Here is a 20641-nt window from a genome sequence, read left to right as displayed (position 1 = left end):
ACAGGTCAATAACTTTTTACATAGGTGTACGTCGAGTAACCACCATCCAGATCAAGATATAAAACATTTCCATCAAAAAAAAAATAAAATGAAACATTTCCATCACCTCAGAAAGCTCTCTCTTGCCACTTCACCCACCTACCCCAGGAATAATCCTTCTTCTGACTTCTATCAACAATTTATTTTCCTTGTCTCTTCTTGAATTGAATATAAATGAAACCAAATAGTTTTATGTCTTCCTTCACTCAGCAGATTATCCATGGGATGATCCTTGTTGTTGCATGTATCAGGAGTTCATTCTTTTTTGTTATTGTTTTGTATTCCACTATATAGATACAATATACATTAGTAATCCATTCTCCTGCTGCTGGACACTTGAATTGTTCTAGTTTTTGTACAGTAATAAATAAAGCTGCCATGAACATTCTTGAACATGTCCTTCATTGAGTATATATACTCATTTCTCTTGGTCGTATACCTAAAGTAGAATTGCTGAGTCATAGAGTAGCATTAATAGATACTGCTTAATAGTTTTCTAAAGTTACACTCCCACCAGCAATTGTATGAGGCTTCCACCTTCTCCACATCCTTCCCAATATTCAGTGTTTTTATGCTTTTACATTTTAGATTTCCCAGGGGATAGTATCTTTGTGTTTTTAATTTGCATTTATTTATTTATTTATTTATTTATTTATTTATTTATTTATTTATTTCTATTTTAGAGAGAGCACGCACGCACGCAAGTGGGGAGAGGGGCAGAAGGAAAGAGAAAGAGAACCTCAAGCAGGTTCTATGACCAGCTCTAAACCCACTGTGGGGCTTGATCAGCTATCACTGAGATTATGACCTGAGCTGAAGCCAAGTTAGTAGCTCAACAAACTGAGCCACCCAGGCACCTCTAATGTACATTCTTCTGATGAATAATGATACTGCCCATGTTTTCATGTGCTTATTAGCTATTTGGATATTCTCTTTTGTGTGGTACTTCTTCAAATCTTTGCCCATTCTTTAAACTATTGTGGGGTTTTATGGTCTTTTTTTGTTTGAACTCTTTATATGTTCTAATTATAACCCCTTTGTCGGATGAATAGATGATAAATAGATGATAGATAGATAAATAGATAGAGATAGATAATTATTGTAGTTTGTAACTTGCCTCTTTACTCACTGATATTTCTAATAAACAAATGTTCTTAATTACATTTAAGTCCAATTATGGGTTTTTTTTTTAATGGTTACTGTCTTTTGTATCTTACATAGGAAATCTTTGGGGTGCCTGGCTGGTTCAGGTGGTAGAATCTGTGATTTTTGATCTCAGGGCTGTGAGTTTGAGCCCCACCCACATGGAGGATAGAGTTTACTTAACAACAACAACAACAAAACTCTGGCTACCCCAAGGTCAGAAGTTCTCCTGTTTTCTCTCCCTGTCTCTCCTCGCTCTCTGCTTTATTGTTTTCATTTGGTCCACGGCTTGGGAGAGGGCTCCAGGTGGTTAAAAAGCTGCCTAGTGGCTGCAAGGAGAGACTCAGGCACAAGCCCTGGCACCCAGGGGATGCCAGAGGGACCCTCTCAGAGGCTGCTGGGCTCCAGAGGCTTCTCGTTGTGCTTGAGGGTGAGCCTTTCTCAGAGGTACTCGTCCAGCCCATCCTGGGGACCGGACAGCCTGCGGAGGTTAGTCAGGCGGTCGCCCATCTTCTTGAGGAGTTTCACCTCCTCATCTAGAAAGTGATTCTCCAGGAAGTGCCAGAGACGAGGGGTTGCGCGGGCAGAACCCAGGACATGCAGGTCCAAAGGGGCCTGCTTCAGGTTCTTCTCCAGAAGCAGGGCGGCCTCCATAGCGTCCAGCCCGCTCATCTTGGGACGGCTTCTGCACGTCCCGGAAGAGGGCGCGGCCGCCGCCCGTTTTGCGCCTTCAGGAGACGCTCAGCGCCCTCGCGCTTCTCCTCAGCCAGCTCGCGGGAGAAGTGGCCCCCGCCCTCCAGAGCCACAGCGTCACCGCCGAAATAGAAGCCCAGGGACAGGTAGGTGCAGGAGGCCCTCAGGTACATGTTGACCAGGCGGCCAAATCTGGGTGCTCGTGGTTGATGGGTGACGAGGAGCTAAGTTCAAAACCGGGTGTGGGCTGGGCCCGGAGGCGGAGCGTGGGCAAGGAGATGGCTCCGAAGGTTGCGACTGGAATAAAGGTTGGAGGGTGGTCGGAGGTCGGTGGAAGGGGCCTCCCTGGGTCTGTTCGGGTCAAACTGTTGAGGCAGGAGACACATGCGCAGGACCGCTGGGCGCACTCTCCTATGTTTTCTTCTAAAAGTTTGAATATTTAATCTGACGGCATTTTTAAATTTAAAAAAATGTTAAAGTTTATTTATTTATTTTGAAAGAGGGGAGGAGGAGGGGCAGAGAGAGAGAGGGAGAATCCAAAGCAGGCTTCACACTGTCAGTGCGGAGCCCTATGTGGGGCTCGAACTAACGAACCTATGAGATCATGACCCCTGCTGAAATCAAGAGTACCAGGTTTAACAGACTGAGCCACCCAGGTGTCCCTGGTATTTTTAATTTTGCCAGTTTCATACTTATGAGCCATCTTTAATTTTTGTATATGGGCTAAGGAAATAGTTAACTTTGTGAGTTTTTTTTTTTTAAATCCTCATATAGATATACAGTAGTTCTGGCCTCACAAGTTAAAAAAAATACAAACAAATATATTTTCTTTTGCAGAATTGCATTGGCACCTCAGAGAGAAAATATTCAGTATTTCACCATTAAATATGTCAGATGTAGTTTTGTTTTTTTTACATAGCTTTTGTCAGATTAATAAAGTTCCCATCTAGTCTCAATTTGCTGAGAATTTTTTTTACCGAGTGCATGTTACCGAGTGCATGTTTATCAATGCATTTTCTGTATCTAATGAGATAATTATATGGTTTTTCTCTCTCTTTTTCTGTTAATGTGAATTTTAGGGGCACCTGGGTGGCTTAGTCGATTAAGCCTCCAACTTTGGCTCAGGTCATGCACTTGTGGTTTGAGAGTTCCAGCCCTGTGTTGGTCTTGGTTGCTAGCAGCTCAGAGCCTGTAGCCTGCTTCAGATTCTTTGTCTCCCTCTCTCTCTGCCCCTCCTCTGCTCCTGCTCTGTCTCTCAAAAATAAACATTAAAAAAATTTTTTAATTGTGAATTATACTAATTATTTTAGAATATTAAATCAACCTTGCTTTCCTGGGATGAATATATTTGGTGATTGCATTTTTAAACCATATGTATTCAATTTGCTAGTGTTTTATTTAGACTTTTTGCATTTATATGCAGAAAATATTTTGGTTTTGGCATCAGATTTACGTTAGCTTCATAAGACATTAAGTAGGTGTTTCCTTTTGCCTAATCTCTGAAAGGGTTTGAGGGAAATTATCATTATTTCTTCTTAAATATCTAACACAATTTATCTTGAAAGTCACCTGGGCCTGGTTTATCTTTATGGAATTTTAACTATAAATTCCATTTCTTTAGCATATATCAAAGGATTAGCATTTTACTTCTTTTGTATCAGTTTTGGTAGATTGTATTTTTTGAAGAATTTCTGTACATTGTCAAATTTATTGGCATAAAGTTGTTCACTGTGTTCTCTTAGTATCTGTAGAATGTGTAGTAATGTCACATTTTGAAACTTCTAATACTGGTCTTTTGTGTTTTCTCTCTCTTTTATTGTTTTTTTTAAAGATTTTATTTTTATTTTAAAAAATTTTTAATGTTTTTATTTATTTTTGATACAGAGAGAGACAGAGCATGAGAGGGGGAGGGGCAGAGAGAGAAGGAGACACAGAACCGGAAGCAGGCTCCAGGCTCTGAGCTAGCTGTCAGCACAGAGCCTGATGCAGGGCTCAAACCAACAAACATGAGATCTGACCTGAGCCAAAGCCGGAGGCCTAACCGACTGACCACCCAGGCGCCCCTAAAGATTTTATTTTTAAATAATTTCTATAACCAATGTGGGGCTCAAACTCGCAGCTGTGAGATCAAGGGTTGCATGCTCTGCTAACTGAGCCAGCCAGGCACCCCTCTTTTATTGTTATTTTTGCTAGGAGATTATAGATCTTATTATTCTACTAAATCATGAATTTTTAGCTATGATGATTTCTCTATAGTATATATACTTTCTATTTCATTGATTACTGTGCTTTCTTGACTATTTCCTTTCCTTCTACTTTATTTAAATTTAATTTGCCTTTTTTCGAGTTTCATAAAATGAAAGCTTATAGTATTGATTTTCATTTATTTTTATTTTTCTTAAAGTAAGCTCTATACCCAATGTGGGGCTCGAACTCACTACCCTGAGATCATGAGTCACATGCTTTGCTGTCTGAGCCAACCAGGTGCCCCTAGAGTACTGATTTTCAGCCATTCTTCTTTTTTTTAATGTATTCATTAGAAGCCATAAATTTCCTCTTAATACCGCTTTAACTGCATCCCACAGCTTTTGCTATGTTTTATTTGCATTATTCTTCAGTTCAAAGAAATTTTTTTATTAAAGTAGGCTCCATACCCAGCATTGAGCACAATGTAAAGTTTGAACTCACAACCCTGAGATCAAGACCTGAGCTGAGACCAAGAGTCAGATGTTTGGGGCTCCTGGGTGGCTCAGTTGGTTAAGCATCCAACTTTGGGTCAGGTTATGATCTCTCGGTTTGTGAGTTGAAGCCCCACATCGGGCTCTGTGCTGACAGCTCAGAGCCTGGATACCACTTTGGATATTGTGTCTCTATCTCTCTCTGCCCCTCCCCTGCTTGCACTGTGTGTGTGTGTGTGTGTGTGTGTGTGTGTGTGTGTGTGTGTGTGTGAAAAATAAACATTAAAAAAAGAGAGATGCTTAACTGACTGAGCCACCCAGCACCTCAGTTCAAAATATTTTCTAATTTTCTTTGTGATTTCTTTTGGCCTTAAATCATTTAGAAGTATGTTCCTTAATTTTAACATATTTTGGGATTTTTCTCCTTATATTTCTGTGTCGATTTCTAGTAGTTAGAAAATAGACTCCGTGTAATTTCAGTCTTTTGAAATTGGTTGAGTCTTGCTTTATGACCCAGCGTATGGTTTATCTTGGTGTGCCCTTGAAAAGAATGTGTATTCTGCAATTATTGGGCATAGTGTTTCAATTAGGTCAAGTTGCTTAATAGTGTTGTTTAAATATACTTTTATTGACAATTTGGTCTTTTTGATTTTGGTTACTAGGAAATGTGTGTTAAAATCTCCAATTATGAGGACACCTGGGTGGCTCAGTTGGTTGAGTATCCAACTTTAGCTCAGGTCAAGATTTCATGGGTCATGAGTTTGAGCCCTGCATGGGGCTTTCTGCTGTCAGCACAGAGCCTGCTTTAGATCCTCTGTCTTCCTTTTTCTCTGCCTCTCCTCCACTAGCATGTATGCACACACTGTCTCTCAAAAATAAATAAACATTAAAAAAACCAATTATGGTTATGACTTTGTCTATTTCTCTTTTTAGTTTACTTAATTTTTGTTTCATACATACATATTTTTTAAAGTATTTATTTATTTTGAGAGAGAGAGTGGGCAGGAGTAGGGAGAGGGGCAGAGAGAGAGGAGATAAGAGAATCCCAAGCAAGCTGAAAGCATGGACACAATGCTCCACCTCATAAATCATGAGATCATGACCTGAGCTGAAATCAAGAGTCAGATCCTCAACTGACTGAAGCACTCAGGTGCCCCTCGTATATATTTTTAAATATTTTATTTGTAAGGAATCTCTATACCCAATGTGGGGCTTGTACCTACAACCTGAGATCAAAAGTCACATGCTTCACTGAGCCAGCCAGAAGCCCCAATTTTTGCTTCATATATCCTAAAACTATGTTATTATGTCCATACAAAATTAGGATTTCTAGGTTTTCCTATTGAACCAGTGCCTTGGTCATTATGAAATGTTCTTTTTCATTTCTAGTAAACTTCTTGCCTGAAAGTACATTTTGTCTTATAAATACTGTCATGTCAATTTTCTTTTGATTAGTGTTTTCATGCTATGTCTTTTTTCCACCCTTATACTTTTAAGTTATCTGTATCTTTATGTTTAGATGTGTTTCTAATGAACAATGTAGAGTCTTTTCTGAAAAACTGATATCCACCTGTTAGGAGCTTATTGACACAATTGGGTAGAAGTCTACCATCTTCTATTTGTTTTCTATTGATTTTTATTCTTTTTGTCTTTATTCTTCCTTCCTGTTTCCTTTTAGAGTAATTAAGTCCCTATTTTATTTTATCTCCATTTAATTTTGTTACCTTTTAAAAGAAATTACCAAATGGAACATATTATTTATTTTTTTTTAATGTTTTACCAAATTGTGTATTTAAAATATTAAGTCCTCAGGGTGCCTAAGTGGCTCAGTCAGTTAAGTGTCTGACTTCAGCTCAGGTCGTGATCTTACAGCTCCTGAGTTTGACCCCACATTGGGTTTGTGCTGACAGCTCAGAGCCTGGAGCCTGCTTTGGATTCTTTGTCTCCCTCTCTCTCTGCCCCTCCCCTGCTTGTGCTTTCTCACTCTGTCTCTCAAAAATAAACATTAAAAAATTTTTTTTAAGTTTTAGAGTTAATTAACATAAATATAGCAAAATTCTTAATAAATCTATTCTTTGGCTACTGCATTCTATATATTTATGTTAAACGTTTCTTATTTATATGTTATTTATAACATTTTTAAATTTTATGCTTTAAAACATGGATATGTATTTTTAAATTTTTTTTAGTGTTAATTTTTGAGAGAGACATAGTGTGAGCAGGGAGGACAGAGGAGGGAGAGATTGACAGAGAGAGAGAGAGAGAGAGAGAGAGAGAGAGAGAGAGAGAGAGAAAGAGAATCTCAAGCAGGCTTCTCACTGTTAGCACAGACCTGGATCAGGGCTCAATCCCATGAACTATGAGATTATGACCTGAGCGGAAATGAAAGTCGGAGGCTTAACCAACTGAGCTGCCCAGGTGTCCCTATATTTTTTATACATAAAAACATTTGTTTTTTATTTAAGTAATCTCTATACCCGACGTGGGGCTTGAACTCACAATCTCAAGATGAAGAGTTGCATGCTCCACTGACTGAGCCAGCCAGGCGCCCCTATATTAAAAAACTTCTAAAATCTTCTATCTGATTACTACTGGGAATCTAGAAAAGCTATTATCTTTTATTTGCACTCTTTATTGACCTCTCATACTTGTAATTATTTTTTATAATTCCCATGGATTTTCTAGTTTAACCTCAACTCATCTGCAAACAGTGTTAAATGCCTCTTCCTTTCAAATATGTCTTATGTGGGTACACCTGGGTGGTTCAGTCAGATGAACATCCGACTTCGGGTCAGGTCATGATCTCTTGGCTTGTGGGTTCAAGCCGCACATCAGGCTCTGCACTGACAGCTCACTGCCTGGAGCCTGTTTTGGATTCTGTGTCTGCCTCTCTCTGCCCCTCCCTCGCTCATGTTCTCTCTCTCTCTTTCAAAAATAAATAAACATTTAAAAAAAAAGACGTATGTCTTGTGTTGAACCATATGAAATTGTTGTTATTTGGCCATTTTGTCCTATAAAAATGACAATTCCATATGGTTTAACTTACTTTATCTCTTCTGTCCTATGTTTATTACCTTAGTTTGAAACTCGGTAATAACACTGGATAAAATTAGCAATACAGGACTCTTATGTTCTTTCTAATATTAATGGAAGTGTCTTTAACATTTAATTTTTTAAATAAAAATGTGATGTTTAGGACTGTGTTATATTACATTAAGCAAGAGTTCTTCTTTTTCTGGTTTCTGTAACTCTTAGGAATGTCTGCTAAAATTAAAGAAATACCTTTATGCTCTCTATAAACCTGTACTTATGGAGTTTTTCCTTTATTAATAAAGAGCATTATATGTGTAGATTGCTTTTTAAAATTTTTTCTTTATAATAGTTTTTAAAAAGTGCTACCAGATTTACTTTATAAACTTTATTATTATAGAAGCAGTGCATTCTCATGCAGTAAAATTAGAAAACTTGAAAAGCAAGTATAAGAAAATAAAATTTTCCATTCCCACTGTCCAGAGATTAGGAATGTTAACATGAGCAAATTTCTCTGTGCTCACCATCTCAAATTCCATGTAAAACTTCCTAGGTCATGGTGTAATTTTTTTTTATTTCTTTCTTTTTAATGTTTTATTTATTTTTGAGACAGAGACAGAGCATGAGAGGGGAAGGAGCGGAGAGACAGGGAGACACAGAATATGAAGCAGGCTCCAGGTTCTGGGCTGTCAGCACAGAGCCCAATGCAGGGCTTGAACCCAGGGAGCTCGAGATCATGACCTGAGCCCAAGTCTGACTCTATACTGACTAAGCCACCCAGACGCCCCTGATGTAATGTTTTTTAATACATTATTGGATCCATTTCGTTAATAGTTTATTTATAATGTATTTATTCTCACTCGTGAAATTGTTCATGGTTCTTTTTGTAGGTCCTGGACATGTTTGAAAATCTGATGAAAACCTATATACCCTTCCTTCAGAACTATATATATGTGTGTGCATTTGTGTGACATATACACAATTTTCCATTCAGGTTCAAGTACTGATGGACCTTCTTGACGCTTGATGACTATTCCAGTGTCTAGAGACTCCAGGTTAAGATCTATGGTCTAGGGGCTGCTAGATGGCTCAGTCGGTTGAGCATCCGGCTTTGGCTCAGGTCATGATCTCACTGTTTGTGGGTTTGAGCCCCATGTCGGGCTCTGTGCTGACAGCTCAGAGCCTGGAGCCTGCTTCACAATCTGTATCTCCCTCTCTCTCTGACCCTCCCTTGCTCAAGCTGCCTCTCTCTATCTCTCAAAAATAAATTAAAAACATAAAAAAAATTAAGATCTATGGTCTAATTTTCTTTTTCAATGCCTTCTTTGCCAGGTTCTGGTATAAGAATTGAGCTAAAATTAGAAGCTCTCATTTTTTTCTTTTCTTTTTTTTCTTTGCTGTTCTTTCCTTTCATTTCCTGCAGATTTGAAAGAATTTGTGCCTAAAGTCCTCTAAAGTAGGGACACTAATTTATTCATCTTACCCATATAGAATCAAATTTTATTAAATAGTTTATGGATAAAGAAAAAAAGAGTTTTAAGTATATTTTTGTAAGCTCTGTAGTAACATAAAATGATCAAAATTGCATGAAAGGGTGGGGAGCTGAGGACTGTTAAATGATCTACGCTCTATCTTTCACTGAGAGCAGTCAAGAGCACTCCTGATGGTTGATAAGCCAAATAATAGAGACATAGCATATTAATTAGAGTTCTAGATAGTTCTATAAGAAGGACCCAAACCAGAACTGGTCCAAAGTGTCTAACTCCAAAGCACCGAACTAATGGTTGTGGGCTGGAAGGAAGAGAGCAGAAAGACTTCTATTTGTCAAATTACACACTCCATTGCCATGTTTTTTAATTTTAACAAAAAGTAGAATTCCACGTAGGAAAACCTATAGGATAAAATTTCAGAGGAAAATCCATGGCAATAATTATATAATTATTATACAAGAAAGACTGATAATAGGTGGCCGAGATTTCAACTCAAGAAGCCAGAAAAAGAACAACAAAATAAGTCCAAAGAAAATAGGCAGAATTAATACAGATGAGAGTAAAAACTAATAAGGGAGGGGAAAAAAAACAGAGTAAGAATAGAAATGAATAATAAACAAAATGTAAAGCAAGAGCTAGTTTTTCAAGACAGAGACATTTCAAGACATTAAGAGAAATATTTGTGGGGCGCCTGAGTGGCTCAGTCAGTTAAGCATCCGACTCTTGATCTCTACTCAGGTCTTAATCTCAGGGTTGTGATTTCAAGCCCTGTGTTGAGCTCTGCTGTGGGCATGAAGCCTACATTAAAAAAAAGGAAAAAAGAGGGAAGGAGAAAGAGAGATTTGTAACTTTGATCAAAGACAAATTTTCTAGTTTCAACAGTGAAATAAAAGTACGTTTTCCCACCTTCTGAATATGTGAGGCTTCATACACGGTTAAGACTATGGTAAAACAAAAGCAGTCTTTAATGCTACTTCCTGTTCTCTGGTATGTGCTGTTCCGCAGTCCATCTAAGGAGAAAGTGGTCTCTGGCCTGCTCCATCGCGCCAATAGCCACTTCTCCAGCCAGAACATCAGGCATCTCCCATCGCTGCTCCTCTCTACGCCATTGCTTCCTTGCATCTGATGTGGCAGTAGGATCCCTGAAGTCATTATTTTACTGTAATAACACGTTTCCCCAATCCTGCCCCAAAAGCTTTTAGCATGTTCTCTTTATCCATGGTGTTGTAAAATTCCAGAATGTGTCCAAGTATGAATCTTTTTTCCTTTTTTATTTTTTTAAATTAAAAAAAATTTTTTTAATGTTTTATTTATTTTTTTGATACAGAGAGAGACAAAGCATGAGAGGGGGAGGGGCAGAGAGAGAAGGAGACACAGAACGAGAAGCAGGCTCTAGGCTCTGAGCTAGCTGTAAACACAGAGCCTGACGCGGGGCTTGAACCCATGAACATGAGATCTGACCTGAGCCGAAGCCGGAGGCTTAACCGACTGAGCCACTCAGGCGCTCCTCTTTTTCCCGTTTTAAAAAATTTTAATGTTTAGTATTGAGAGACAGAGACAGAATATGAATATGGGAGGGGCAGAGAGAGGGGGAGACACAGAATCTGAAGCAGGCTCCAGGCTCTGGGCTGTCAGCACAGAGCCCGATGTGGGGCTCGAACCCACGAACCTTGAGATCATGACCTGAGCCAAAGTCAGACAGAGCCACCCAGGCGCCCCTTGTTTTTTCTTTTTTTAACTTATCCTACTGTGTACTTAATAAGCCCTTTCAGTCTGAAGTTTTACATGTTATACCAACTCTAGGGGATTATTATTTTTCTATTATTTTTATGATTTTTTTTCTCTGTTCTCTATTTCTGGAACTCTTATTAGATATAGGTTCTTTTGGATACTCTCTCTCTTGACAATTTTTCCCTTGTCTTTTCTGTGTTTGGTTTTTTTTTGCTATTTGTTTTTTATCTTTTTCTTGCATTCCTTAGGTTTGCATTTTACTTTGGTTATTATATTTTTTATTTTATTTTATTTATTTTTAAAAGTAATCTCTATATTACATGTGGGGCTTGAACTCATGATGCAAAGATCCAGAGTCACATGCTCTACTGATTGAGCCAGCCAGGTGCTCTTGGTGATTGTATTTTTAATCTCCATGAACTCTTCATTGTTTTCCAATTGTTTCTTTTTTATAGAGGTCTCTTCTGGTTTAAATGGATACAATATCTTTGAGAGTATAATGCCAAGTGAAATAAGTCAGAGAAAAACAAATATCATATGATTTCACTCATATGTGGAACATAAGAAACAAAACAAATGAACAAAGAAAATAAAAGAGACAAACAAAAACACCAGACTCTTGAATACAACAGAGAACAAACTTGTGGTTGCCAGAGGGGACATGGGTGGGGGAATGGGTGAAATAGGTGATTGGTGACTTAAGAGTACACTTATTGTGATGAGCACTGAGAAATGTATAGAATTGTTGAATTATTATATTGTACACCTGAAACTAATATAACACTATATATTAAGTATAGTTGAGTTAAAAATAAATGAATGAATATAGTATCTTCCCCTTTGGGACACTGACTGGAATTCCTTGTAGTTTATTATGTTTTATGAATTATCTATATTTTTACCATCTGGGTAAGGCCTTTTGATGTTTATTTTGGTTATTCTCACTTGAGTTATAGTATTTTCCAACCATCCATGATCTTTTACTTATCTTTTTGTGAATCAAGGATACTTTGATTGATATAGGTGGCATGGGATGGGTTTCCTGTGTCCTGCCCCTGAATTAGAGCCAGGTTTTGTGTTTGTAGGTAGGAATGTGAATATTCATTCACTTTACAGTGCTAGGGGTATGTGGTCAGGCTGGGCCTCTCCCCAAATGCCAAAGAAAAGTGGGTCCTTCTGGTGCTGCATCCCCTATGCTGAGTTGCTATTGCATGAATACCTTACATACACCAAATTGATTCAGAGATGATATTTCCAACTTGGCCTGGGGGCAAAAGACATTGCTACATAGAATGATAGAAGGGATTCAAAGACCAAGAGCAACGGGACTCCATACTTCGGCTACATCAGTCAAAGTACATGTACATGTACCCATCTTTGGAGGTAGAAGTGAGGTACCAACATTCCATAATACCACGGACTGAGTAGGAAAGTTGTATTCCTCAGGGAGTTCCAAATTGTTTTATCTGAAGATTAGGACAAAAGCAGTAACAGTCCACTGTAATAGACAAGTGTGATTAGCCCGGTTTTATGAGTATGTTTGGTGAAATATTGTGAATGAATTGTGGAGATTAGGAATTAGGAAAACATGATATAGTAAATCAACAACATGTAAGCAACACCATTGCTGATCATTGTGTTGATCATTGAGGGAAAAAGATAGAATGATTAAGTACTTCCATCCATTGAAAGGCCCACACCAGTTAGAGGTGGAGAGGAAGGGACTCTGAGGAAGAAGAGGCTCTGAAAATTATTAACATCATAGCAAAGATGCTGTAGGCTCCATTTGAGGCCAACTTCCAGTTTATTTCTTTTTAAGTTTATTTATTTTGAGAGACAGAGGGGGAGGGAGGGATAGAGAGAGGAAGAGAAAGAATCCCAGGCAGGCTTCCATGCTATCAGCACAAAGCCCACAAACCATGAGATCATGACCTGAGCGGAAACCAAGAGTCAGATATTTAACAGACTGAACCACTGAAGTGCCCCAAACCAACTTTTAGTTTCTGATTCACTGAGTATCCTTTCCTTTTTTTTTAAATATACATTTTAAAGTTTATTTATTTATTTTTTGAGAAAGAGAGAGAACAGAACACAAGCAGGGGAGGGTCAGGAAGAAAAAGAGATAGAGAGAGAGAGAATCCCAAGCAGGCTCTGCACTGTCAGTGCGGGGCTCAAAGTCATGAACCATGAGATCATGACCTGAGCAGAAACCAAGAGTTTGATGCTAAACTGACTGAGCTACCCATGTGCCCCTGAATATCTTTCCCTTTAAATGAGCATAGAGTAATCGTGAGAGTTGAATGTGGCTGTGGAAAAGATATTTAGAATATTACAAAATGTTTGGGGCCTTATTAACTCCATTTGTATTCCCCTCTTCATTTGTACAGTTCCTAGGAATTTCAAAGGCTTCTCTCAGTGCTGACAGGGAAGAAAGTTCTGCCAAATTGGAAGCTTTTAAACAGATCAAGATTTTCAACATATTCCAAACATGGGTAGATTTGATGTGAATAAATCTCAGCCACATCACAATGTTGATGGGATTGTTCATTTCTTTTCTTCTTAGCAGAGTAACGGTCATTCCCAAACACAGATCAGGAGTGAAGTCCTCACAAATGTAGTAATCAAAATAGAGAGCAATCAGCTTATCCAGTTTCCCATCTGTGCTTCAGCGGTGCTGTTTAATTTTCATTTCCTCCTTCCCATTGACATCCTAACCCAGCCAGGGAGGTCTGATAGCCCTTTCCAGGGGATGTTGTTACTTCCTCATTCTTACATAAGAGCCGGAATTCCATTTGGAAAGAGAAATTACACTGGACTTAATCAATAACCTCAAAGAATTAAGACGAAAAAAATTACCTGTTATTTGACTTTAATATGTATTTGATGGCCATGATTTGTGTTCTTGTGTTAATTGTAGTATCCTAGAATTAGGTTAACTATTGTTAACATCTAAAATTGATTTAAATGCAAAAAGAATCAATACAGGAGCTAAATGTTTAAATATCATGACACTAACAAGAGACTGAGTCTTCCATTGAATTCTTCTTTGCTTTCTGCATTTGAGAACAATGAACCTATCTAGGGAGATGAAAAATACTGACATAAAGGACAGTGTCAATAACCCTCCATTGTAAAAATAAAGGTAGTAGCACAGGTGATATAGCCCACAGTCAGGGGTGCAAGAGCACCTGACTTTGGGGGTCCCAAACCGACTAGGTTCAGCCACTTTCTGCTGACAAAATCCAAAGTCAGAGAGACCAGTGGCAATGAAACAAGAAAGGAATTTATTTCAGTAAGGCCAACACTGGGAAGACAGCAGACTAGTGTCTCAGAAACTGTCTCCAAAGTACCGAAAGAACTTTCTTCCAGGTTTGTATAAGGAAAATGTGGGGCAAAGGTGGGTGGGTGGGGTACATGAAGGTGGGCAGATTGATCTTTGTCTTGGAGTCAATCATAGATGGGGCCTTGATGGCTCAGAGCAGTCCTTACTGTTTGAGCAAGTTTCTTCCCATGTAGGGGATTCTTTGTCCTCAGGGTCTTTCTCCCAGAAAGAAGAACACAGTAAGAAAGTTTGAGGTCAAAATGGAGCCGGCCAAAGTCCTCTTTCAGTGGGAGGAATAAGGAGTAACTGTAGCAAAATTAAAAATCTTAGCATTAAATTTGGCACAAAGTTATAGTAATTATAATTGCTGATGTTTTTGAGCACTTACTGGATGCTTGACACTTTTTTTTTTTTCTCATTCACTCTTTACAACAACCTTATGGAGTATGTACCAAGAAGGTCTGGTAGGATCTGCCTCTACCATGTAACAGGCTGGGTTTGTGAAAAATGATTAAAGAAGTCAACTTAGGTGACACAAAGAATCTTTATTTAACACTTCATGAAGTTACAGTCTCCAATCCCAAGGATCCAGAGAATTGCAAAATGGGGTGAGGGCAAGGAGCTTTTATTAGGAAAAAGTATAAAGGTCAAGAAAGGATAAAATGAAAAATAAACAAATAACAAGAGTATGAGTATACAGCCCAGAGTTGGCATGGTGTCAGTGATTGACTGATCAGATATGCTGTATTTCAATCAAGCAAAATGTTTATAAGGACATGAAAGTTATCTAAGTTTGTTTTCTGATGTGGCATCCTGGGCAGGAGTGACTCCATCTTGGGCCTGGAACTGTATTGCAATAGGGTTGAAGCCCAGGGGTGCTGACTGCAGATCCAGGTCCCTTAACCTGTATGCTATGTTTCAATCATTGTGATTCTAGATATTCTAAACAAATGGAGTCTTGATGGAGCTTTAAAGCGTAGATAATCCAAAAGACTGATATATTCAGAAAGATAATTGGAGTTGGCCAATTACTTGTTCTTTTATTTCACTAATTTAAGTCTCAGAAACTCTCTTGTTAAATTTGATACCCCCATAATCCTAAATTTTGTTTGTTGAATTGGATTCTACAATCGAAAAGGTGAAATTCACAAAAAATGTTAAAATACTCAGGGGGCGCCTGGGTGGTTCAGCCGGTTAAGCATACGACTTTGGCTCAGGTCAGGACCTCACGGTTCATGGGTTTGAGCCCACCTGGGGCTCTCTGCTGTCTGGGTGGAGCCTGCTTTGGGTCCTCTGTCTCCCTCTCTCTCTGCTCCTTCCCTGTGTTCCCCTCTTTCTCTCAAAAATAAATAAACTTAAAAAAAAAAATGGTAACTTTGGAGTGATTCAAGGGTCACCTTAAAAATTTTTTAAACAAATTTAGGTCTTCTTTAGACTCTTGAAAGTTCTCTGAGCACACTAGAATGTATATAAAGTCATAGGCCATAGAAACATTATGGATCTGACTTGGGGTACTAAACCTAGTTCAGTGTGTGTGCATGTGTGTACAAACACACGTGTCCATGGGAGTGTGTGTATGTGTGTGTGCATATACCCACATGTGAGCCTGTGTGAGGTTGTTTGGTTAGATGGAACTGAGACCAAATAAATTGTATTTAAAAAGAATCTGTTTTTTTTTTTTAATTTTAAGAGAGAAACAGAGACAGAACATGAACAGGGAAGAGACAGAGAGAGAAGGAGACAGAATCTGAAGCAGGCTCCAGTGTCTGAGCTATCACCACAGAGCCAATGCAGGGCTTGAACCCAAGAGTTGTGAGATCATGATCTGAGCTGAAGTTGGACCTTTAATGAATTGAGTCACCCAGGCACCCCACAGTGTCTCTGTTTAAAAGCATCAAGACCCTCTGGTGCAGATTCTCCTTGTTCTTTTTTTATCCTCAAGTATCACTTGTAAAGCCAAACATAGTAATGCAAATGTATGTAAGTAGGCCCCTTGGACTCCTGGGGAAAGGTAAAACAGGATCTTTTGTTACTTGACAAAGGCTACTCCTACCAAGAAGCAGAGTTGGACCCTGAAGAGTGAAGATGTCATTGAAATGAGTATATTTTCAGAAACTCCTAAGAGCTAACATTTTCTCTTCTGTGGGTCAGTATTATTAGAACATCTCTGTAGGATTGAGATAATCTTTTTTTTAAATATTTTACTTTAAAGAGAGAGAGAGAGGGCAAGCAGGGAAGAGGGGCACAGAGAGAGAGAGAGAAAGAGAGAGAGAGAGAGAGAAAGAATCTCAATCAGGTCCTACGCTTAGCACAGAGTCTAATATGGGGCTCAATCCCACAACCCTGGGATCATGACCTGAGCTGAAATCAAGAGTCAGACAGTGAACCGACTGAGCCACCCAGGCGCCCCAAGACTGAGATAATCGACTAAGACAAATCCATAGGAGAGGACACCAAGAGCTCCCAACTGTAAGTGATCCCTGGCAAGAAAGTCTGATGCGGTTGTCTCATTCAGCAACCACAGTCAGAGGATGTGGTGGTCTTGGTACAGTGTGTTGGTAAGGTTGGATGGCCCTCTTGACATTGACATCTTGACATAGAGGATGTGCTTTAATAGCAAATGACTGAGCTTGTGCAAGGGTAAAACAACACAGTTGATACCTAAGCCTGTAATATTCTGGGCTGAATACAACATTGGATGGAGTGGTTCATCCTTTCTTCTTCCAATGATTTTAAAACTAAATTTGTAACCCAAGCTATTAGAGTGTAAATGGCAGAAATATTTTAATACACACTCCAACTTTCCCAACTCTATATTCAACTTCAGCTATTCAGGTTTTGACTACATTGATGATTACGGTTTAAAAAAATTTTTTTATGTTTATTTATTTTTGAGAGAGAGAGTGTGGGTGAAGGGGGTACAGAGAGAGAGGGAGACACAGAATGCGAGGCAGGCTCCAGGCTCTGAGCCGTCAGCACAGAGCCTGACATGGGGCTCAAACTCACAAACCATGAGATCATGACCTGAGCCAGTCAGACGCTTAAACAACTGAGCCACCCAGGCGCCCCTGATGATTATGTTTTGAGTAAAATGTTCACTTCAGTTGAATATATGCTTTATTTGGAAATATCTTAAAAGTGTTAGCATTTATTTCTTTTGAACTCAGTTTGCTTTGCCAAAGATTATTTCAACTTTGGAATCACTAATTCCCACTATTTTGTCAAAAATATTTGTGTTGGATGTATTCAGAACCTCAAAAACCTCTGCCCATGTTTTTCTATCTTGACTGCCATGGGAAGGTCTTTCTGCAGAAGCATGTTTGCAAATGTGTTTGGGTTGTAAGAATCACCCAAATCACACTGTGAAGGAGGCAGGAGAGGGACCGTTCTTCCCAGTTCCTGGCTGAGGAAAGTGACATGGGTTGTGTGACTTAAAGAAGGTCCCATAGCTGGGCACATGTTGCGCTGGAACTTCAATGGCTATTCCTGACTTTTAGAGCAACAGGACCTTCCTACCCACAGCAATGTGCCACGGATCCTTATGAATAGTTTTCTAGACTAAAGCATGCTCTTCAAGGGGAGGCAGATCTAGGTTCAAATCTTGAAGCTTCCACTTCTCATTTTTGGCTGGGCGAAGTGCCTAACGTCTGTGAGCCTTAGTGCCCTCGTGTGTTGAATGGGAAAAACAATACTATAAATATTGCATGGCTATTAGGATTACTGAGCGTAAGTTTTAAGTTTCTGGTACTGTAGTATTAGAATAAGAAACACCATGTCTCTTGATGGCCTCTAACCTTTGTAAATTTCAATATATTTTACCACTAACTTTTTGTGAATACATAAAGGACTTCAGCAGTTTTTAGGTTAGTATGGAATGATACAAAGAACTCCAATCAGTAGACTAGTTCTAAGTACCATCTAATACTAATAAAAACAAGGGCTTATCTTTCATTCATTGAATAAATATTTACTGAATATCTATTATATGCCAGGTATTGCCCTAATAAAGAAAAAAGGCAAAAATCTCTGTCCTTAGAGAGCTTACATTCTAGTGGAACCTATTACACACCAGGCATTTGTTCCAGTGATCAATGCTGTGTAATTTAATATCGAAATTACTTATGTAAAAATAATACTTGGGGGAAAGTTGGCTCTCAGTTATTTTGCTCCATCCAGTATTGATTGGGGTCACTTGTTCCTATTCAGCTGACAGCTGGTTTAGTCTGGAAGGTCCAAACAGGCTCACTCAGATGCTTGACACCTTGTCAGGATGGCAGAAAAGCTGAAGTCAATACAACCCCTCTCCCTCTCTGAATAGCTTCTGGGTCTTTCCACAGGGTCTACAGAGCAGGGTAGTCATACTTCTTACATGGCAAGTGGCTTTTCTCAGCAAAGTGTTCCTGGAGACAGACCAACCCAGAAGCTGAAAGGCTTCTTCTGACCCAGAGTTGGAAGGCAAGAAGCATCACTTCAACTGTGTTTCATCAGTGACTGGTGAGTGCCTTTGGCTAGTGTGGGTTTAAGGGAAAGGGAATTCATGGGAGGAGTGTCCATCTGTGGGCATCTTTAAGATGCATTTTAACTGTATACTTCATTTAGTCCTTACACAATAACTCTATGAGGTAGGTTCTCTTAAAATATACTTGTTTTACAGACAAGGAAACTGACACAGAGAAGTTAAGTAACTTGCCTAAGGTTACGTAGCCAGTCAGTGGCAGAACTAGGATCAAAAGTGGTAATCAAAGGGTCACTGAGTGGCTCAATTGGTTATGTGTCCAACTCTTCATTTCAGCTCAGGTCATGATCTCATGGTTTGTGTGTTCAAGCCCCACGTCAGGCTCTATGCTGACAGTGCAGAGCCTTCTTGGAATTCTCTCTCTCCTCTCTCCTGACCCCTCCCCTGCTCTCTCTCTCTCTCTCTCTCTCTCTCTCTCTCTCTCTCAAAAATAAATAAATAAACTTAAAAATAAATAAATAAATAAGATTAAAAAAAATAAAAGGTAGTAATCTAGCTCCAGAGTCCAGAGTTTTAAACATTATACTTTCCTCCCCCAAATGATTTGCATTACCTTGGACAATTATTTTTTAAATGACTGGGTCTCAGTTCCTCATGCACAATATGAGAGACTAAGAACAGAGTTGTTTCCATCTCATAACCGTTAGGATGGCCACTACCAGAAAATCAAGTACTGGTAATGATCTGAAGAAATTGGAACACTCGTGCACTATTGGTAGGTATAAAAACAGTGCACCCTCTATATAAAATAGTATAGCAATTCCTTAAAAAGTTAAAAATAGAATTACCATATAAACAGCATTCCACTTATGGGTATATATTCCAAAGAATTAAAAGCAGAGTCTTGAAGAGATAATTTGTATACCCATTCTCCTAGCAGCATTGTTTTCAGTAGCCAAAAGATGGAAGCAACCCAAGTGTTCATTTTTGAATGAATGGATGCGGAAAATGTAGTATATACATACAATGGAATGTTACTCAGCCTTAAAAAGGAACAAAATTCTGACACATGCTACAACTTGGATGAAACTTGAGGATATTGTGCTAAATGAAAGAAGTCATATACAAAAGGGCCAATAGTGTATGATTCTACCAATATGAAGTACCTGGAGGAGTCAAATTCATAGTCAGAAAATAAAAGGGTGGTTGCCAGGAGCTAAAGAAAGGGAGGAATGACAAGTTGTTTAGTGGGTATAGAGTTTCAATTTTGCAAGATGAAAAAAATACTGGAAATGGTTGCTCAACAACATGAATGTACTTAACACTATTGAATGGTACACTTACAGATGGTTACAAGGGGGCACCTGGGTGGCTCAGTTAGTTAAGCATCTGACTCTTGATTTCAGCTCAGGTCCAATCTCACAAGTGGACACTGCTGGGCATGGAGCCTGCTTAAGATTCTTTCTCTACCTCTTCCTCTGCCCCTCCCCACCCAAAATAAATAAATACACTTTAAAAAAAAAAGTGAAAGCAGCAGAGAGACAGAAAGAGAGGGAGAGAGAGAATCCCAAGCAGGCTTTGCACTGTCAGTAAGGAGCATGACAAAGGGCTCAATCCCACAACCGTGGTGGGATCGACTGACTGAGCCACCGAGGCACCTTCACCTCTTATCCCTCAGAAAAAAAAAACAAACTTTAAAAATGGTTACAATACTAGATTCTATATTATGTGTATTTTACCACAATTAAAAATAAAAATTTCATCTTCAACTTTTATAATTTTGTATAATTTTTATCCTATATCTAATATATATCCTAATATATCTAACATATATCTTGTATCTAATATAATAGTAGCTGCTTCTGCTAGACTTAGAAATAAATATGTAACAACTATTTCAATTATGGATTGGCACCTAGTCTCATAATTTTACAGAAAGAAGTCATTCAAATCATAAGAAAGTAGAGTACATTATATAATCTCTTTTTTTCTAAACATTGAAATAATGAGTCATTAAGAAAGGCTTCTAGTGATGTGTACAGAAAGTAACTAAAATATA

At 38.7% G+C, this 20641-nt stretch overlaps 1 pseudogene; it reads right to left on the bottom strand.

The window, feature by feature from the left end:
• Nucleotides 1-1569: 1569 nt before the first annotated feature.
• On the bottom strand, nucleotides 1570-10225 carry LOC115302190 (annotated as a pseudogene).
• Between the last annotated feature and the right edge of the window lie 10416 nt (nucleotides 10226-20641).

This window comes from Suricata suricatta, chromosome 9 (genome assembly GCF_006229205.1).
Source record: "Suricata suricatta isolate VVHF042 chromosome 9, meerkat_22Aug2017_6uvM2_HiC, whole genome shotgun sequence".
Lineage (NCBI taxonomy): Eukaryota > Metazoa > Chordata > Mammalia > Carnivora > Herpestidae > Suricata > Suricata suricatta.
Note: the sequence above shows the minus strand (reverse complement) of the source record. Positions and strands in the feature narration are given on the sequence as shown.